Source organism: Perognathus longimembris, chromosome 1 (genome assembly GCF_023159225.1).
Source record: "Perognathus longimembris pacificus isolate PPM17 chromosome 1, ASM2315922v1, whole genome shotgun sequence".
Taxonomy (NCBI): Eukaryota; Metazoa; Chordata; class Mammalia; order Rodentia; family Heteromyidae; genus Perognathus; species Perognathus longimembris.
In genome coordinates, this window is record NC_063161.1 from 66874198 (window position 1) to 66880197 (window position 6000).

A 6000-nucleotide genomic window follows, 5' to 3' on the forward strand; every position below is an offset into this window, starting at 1 on the left:
TTTGCTAGTCTTGGGGCTTGAACTCAGGGCCTGAGCACTGTCCCTGGCTTCTTTTTGCTAAAGGCTAGCACTCTGCCACTTGAGCCACAGCACCACTTCTGGCTTTTTCTGTGTATTTGATGCTAAGGAATCTAAGCCAACACTTCATGTATTTGAGGCAAGCACTCTACTGCTAGGCCACATTCCCAGCCCCTCAGTAGGTGTTTTTTTTTTTTTTAATTAAATTTTATTGACAAGGTGATGTACAGAGGGGGTACAGTTACATAATAAGGTAGTGAGTACATTTCTTGTCTTATCTGTTACACCCTCCCTCATTTTTCTTTCCCTTCTCTAGTTCAGGTAAGCGTGTATACAATATCCAGTGTACCAAAATCATATACAGTAACCACAGGTGGTACACCAAAGGAAATTCACCTAGTACATTAAACATAATGACAACAATAAAATCCTCCTGTTTCCATCTCTTGGAGTTCATTTTGCTTAGCCTCATCTTATATAATCATATGTCCCTAACTGTTGAGCTATTGTGATCCTCTGATAAGTCTACCCCAGATTTTTTATGATTATTGAGTAATTGTTTGGCTCTAGAGACATACTTTAAAGTTGCTGAACAAGACATGTGGAAATACCATTTGAAAAGAAGCTTGTTATTTTACAGACATGATCTCTACTGTTCTCCCCACCACTCCCTCCAACAACCACATATCATGGAGACCATGCGCCTTTGAAGACAGGCTTTATTGACCTTGCACACCAAACTTCTGGCATCTCAGACTCAGCTTCTGCCAGAGCCAGCCGGCAGCAAAGAGGGAATCCTGATTGAGGGGTCGAGGATTAAAGAAAAAGAAAGATAAACAAGAGAAAAAAGAAGACAAGAGACAAAAGATGGGGTTCGGGAGGTCTGCAGCTTAAGATTGTAACTCAAGACTGCAGCCATGTTTATTCTTAACTTCCAGTTTATATGCAGTTTAGGAACTAGGGAATAGCATAGGGTTGCTAAAATTCAAGAACACAAAGAGGCTTTGAAGTTGGCAACATTTGATGGCAGTAAAGACAGGATGAGGTTGATTAACATAGGAATGTACTCCAGCGGACATAGCAAAGTGGACATAGCAAAGCAATTCTGGGTAGTGCCTGAGATGCTAGTAAACAAATGTCCTTGCACTTAGCATATCCTAGTGATAACAACACAGCCAAAGGTCAGAATGAGATTAGCTGCTCCTTTGGCTCCCAACAAGCTTCTAAGAATTAACTTTAATAGAGTATAGGATGGCATTGGTGAGAGGCCTCCTAGCCAACTCCCACACATGGCATAACAGTGAATAGAAAGCACTGTAATCTGCTTTGCTCCTGAAATTCCTTGTAGTTTGACGAGGTCGGCCTTCCAGTTCACACCATGAAGCTTATCTCCTTACTATGGTGCTCGTATGCTTCAGGAGCAGCATTGTCCTGGGGCTGAATGTTCCTGGCTTGTTTTGGTACTAAAGAAATAATAACCTTATTATTTTCTGTGTGTGTGTGTGTGTTTTCTTCTCATTTGGGCATTTGAGCATCAAGTTCCAGCTTTTTGAGTAGCTTATTGGAAATGTGTCTCATGGACTTTCCTGCCCAGGTTGACTTTGAAACATGATCCTAAAACTCAGCTTCCTGAGTAGCTAGGATTACAGTTGTGAGCCACTGGTGCCCAGCCCCAATAACAGTTCTTTATAGTTAATCTTATGCATCTTGGGTGTGAGATGACAGCCCATTGTTCCTCCTGCTTAAGGCTCCTGCTCTATGACTTTGAGCCACAACTCCATTTCTGTTTTGTTTTGTTTTGAGTGGTTAATTGGAGAGAAAAGTGTCCACAAGGGCTTTCCCACCTGCGCTGGCTTCAAACTACGATCCTCAGAACTTAGTCTCCTGAGTAGCTGGGATTATAGGCCTGAGCCACCAGTGTCCAGCTTTGGAGTTTCTTTTACTCAAGTGTGCTAGGCCCAACCCTCCTTAGCAGTCTGAACAGCAATTTTTATGGTGAAGAGGACCAGGAAAGTTCCCTCTCAGGCTGGCTTGAGCTTAGGTTTTTTCCAGGTGTGTGTGTGTGTGTGTGTGTGTGTGTGTGTGTGTGTGTGTGTGAGAGAGAGAGAGAGAGAGAGAGAGACAGAGAGAGAGAGAGAGAGAGAGAGAGAGAGAGAGAGAGAGAGAGAGAGAGAGAGGAGAGAGAGAGAGAGAGAATGAATCATGGGGCTTGAACTTGGGGCCTGGACACTGACCCTGAGTTCTTTTTCAAAGCTAGCACTCTACCACTTTAGTTTTCTGGTGGTTAATTGGAGTCTCATGGACTTTCCTGCCTGGGCTGGCCTTGAACAGTGATCCTCAAATCTCAGCCTCCTGAGGAGCTAGAATTACAGATGTAAGCCACTAGCATGTCTGGCATTTTCCAGGTTTTGATAATCACATAATTACCAGGTTGATGAGGGTAAACAAGAAAGTCAAGTGGAGGGCTTATACCAATAGACCCCTTTTCCTAAGAGAGAGAGCAAAGAAAAAGACAACCCAAGAAACTGATTGACTTGTGCAGAGACTTCAAAGGGGTCTTCCAACAAAGGTTGTACTTTGTTTTTTAGGTTTCTGATCTCAGCTTCAGTAAGAGGGGCATTAAATGAAATTCTGCCTTCCCAAAGGGGAACCTCTTTTAAGAGAAAGACTCAGGGTGAAGATGGGAGAAATTGACCCAGGGGGTGACAAGAAAACCTAAAGATTATGTAAGCCTAATAGCCCCCTCTCCCATAGCTTAGCATGCTCCCTTCCTAGGCAACACTAGGCCCATCTAGTAAGGGCAGTAAATAACTAGCCTCTACCCCCTCTTCCTTGAGATGGCATTCCTTTAGGCCAATTATGACTGTATAAGGTAACAAGATCCCTTTAGAATGACCTCTAGGCCTGGGCAGTTGCAGGACCCCCCTCCCTCCAGCCCTTATCTACCATTTGACAGCAGCCATCAATCATAGCCTGACATGGTGAAGCCCCTGGTCTGCAGTCCACACCGAGGTCCCCGCCTCTAAGGCCTCCTAGGTTATAAATGTTATCCCAGACAATAGACTGCACCTTTTCTCATTTCTCCTGGTAAGAAGGGGTCTTTCCAGTCCCCTTTGCTGGCAATAAACTTTTCCTTTGTTCTTCTGTACCTGGATGTCTGTGTGGTTTCTGGCAATGCCTAATATATTCTAACAGATTATTAAAGCCAGGAAAATAAACTAGATACCAGTGGCTCACGACATTAATCATAGCTACTTAGAAGGCTGAGATCTGAAGATTGCAGTTCAAAGCAGTTCAGGCAGGAAAGTCTGTGAGATTCTTTTTTTTTTTTTTTTTTGGTGAGATTCTTATCTCCAATTAATCAGCAAAAAGCCAGAACTGGAACTGTGGCTTAAGTGGTAGAGCAGCCTTGAGCAGATAAAGCTCAGGGATGGTGCCCCGGCCCTGAGTTCAAACCCAAGGTATGGTACAAAAAAGAAAACAAAACACAACAGAAAAAACTTTGGTCATTAATGTCTGGGTATCTCTTCAAAAACAGGACGGATTTGAAGAGCATAGAGAATAAAATTATGAACATTATGCCCTAACAGCTATTTTGCTTCTGTACCTTTTCTTGCTAACCCATGGGGAAGTGGAAAAATACCAGCAGTCTTCCTATAGCTACTCTGTAACCACATGCCACCCACCCCCCACCCCTCTGTGAACTCTGTACATACCCTAATCTGAGCACTGGAGATAACGGCCATCTGGCCCACTCAAGGTTGGACATGACTAAGTGCCCGGTCTCAGACCCCGGCTCGGATCTGGGCACAAGAGACAAGAACCATCTGGCTCCACGAATGTGGCTACGTGACCACTCCTGGAGGCCCACCTGAATCTGTACCCCAAGGTTAAGGCCGTCTGGCGCCATACATTCGGCGGGAAAACCCAGGCCAGTCCTGAGGCGACCAGTAAACTAGGGCAAATGTCAACCAATCATGTACTTGTAACCAGGGGTCTTCCCCAACTTCCCTGTACTTGTCTATAAAAGCTGTGCTGGAATTGTGCTCGAGGCCTCTCAGCGTCACTGGCAACGAGTGCTGGGGGGTGGGGGGGGGGTCCGGGTTCGGTAATAAAGGAGCCTTGTGGCTTGGCTTTGACTCTGGACTCTGATGGTTGTCTTTGGGGGCCTTGAAATCTGGGCATTACAGATTTTGTCATATGCTCCCTTTAGCACAGATATCAATCCTTGAGACAAGTAAAACTTCTAAATACCCTTTTGACAAAAGGAGTCATTTTGCCAAGTGTTTGTTTTTGCAGGATAGGCATCTTTAAGATATACCCTTGCGCCCAGAGTTGGTGGCACACGCCTGTACTCTGAGTTACTCAGGAGGCTGAGATCTGAAGACTGCCTAACAGGAAAGTGTTGCTAACTGGACCGTGGAACAGCACAACAGTATACTGGGTGGAAGAACTGAGAACTGAGAGAGAGAGAGAGAGAGAGAGAGAGAGAGAGAGAGAGAGAGAGAGAGAGAGAGAGAGAGAGAGAGAAAGAGAGAGAGAGAGAGAGAGAGAGAGAGAGAGAGAGAGAGAGAGAGAGAGAGAGAGAGAGAGATAGTAAAGTGGGGACTCAAAAGCTTGTCACTGGTTTCTGAGTCCCCAGATCCTGCCTAACGAGCTTTTTATTCAGTTTAATAAGGGGTGGGGGTGGGGGTGGGGGCTGGCTACAGGTATGTGCACAAACTAGGGTGTCAATCTATCTTATAGTTTCAACCATTAACATGAGGTATAGTTTGTATACATAGTGATGATTAACTCCTTAATCATTAGGAAGCAGAGACGAGCAAGAAACATTCAAACCTTAACATAGGTATCATCTTAACTCCAAGGTCTTAAGCGTTTAGTGTCCAAACAACTCTAACTTCAACACACTTAGGCCTGTAACTTTTACCTCTGTCTTGCCTAGACTGTTTGATCTTTCAAGGGCACAACTCTCAGCCTTCTGAGTGCTATTAACCCTTTCCAGGTTCTCACAGCTTGGCTCCAGAGTTCCTACAGAAAAGTCAATAGTCTATGAGACTGTTATTTCCAATTAAACATCAAATAAGCTAGAAGTAGAGATGTGGCTCAAGTGTTAAAAGCACTAACTTTGAGCAAAAGAAGCACAGGGACAGCGCCTGGGCCCTGAGTTAAAGCCCCAGGATTGGCAAAACAAACAAACAAAAAACAACTGAGGATTTCAGCTTGACCAGCCAGTCCAGGCAGGAAAGTCTATGAGACACTTTATCTCCAACTAACCAACAAAAAACTAGAAGTGGAGCATTGTCTCCAGTGGTTGAACACTAACCTTGAGCAAAAAAGCTAAAGGATAGTTTTAGGCCTGGGTTCAAGCCCCAGGAATGGTGGAAGGAAGGAAGGAAGGAAAGAAAGAAAGAAAGAAGGCAGGCAAGCCAGCCAGGAGCAGGCTGTACCTGCAGGTAAGAACACTTTGTTTTCCTGTTTTCTATGTTTGTCAGAACCCACAGTGACTGGGGACAAGACAGTAATGGGTACCACACAGTGTAATTGAGGTTTGAGGCACTAGGGGCCTGATGCTTCCCACCAGCTTCAGGAGTCCACTTTACAAGGTATTTATTGAATAGGGTACAGGGGTGTACATGCAGAAAGTTAAGTCATAATTTCCTTGAAGTCACAAACACTAGTCATGTGGTATAATCTTACTCGTGATAAATAACTTCTTTATCTTAAGAAGCAGGTATAAGGGGCTGGGAATGTGGCTTAGTGGTAGAGTGCTTGCCTAGCATGCGTGGAGCCCTGGGTTTGACTCCTCAACACCACATAAACAGAAAAACCCAGAAGTGGCGCTGTGTCTCAAGGGGTAGAGTGCTAGCCTTGAGCAAAAAGAAGCCAGGGACAGTACTCAGGCCCTGAGTCCAATCCCCAGCACTGGCGAAGAAGAGGAAGGAGGAGTTGGAGGAGGAGGAGGAGGAGGAGGAGGAGGAG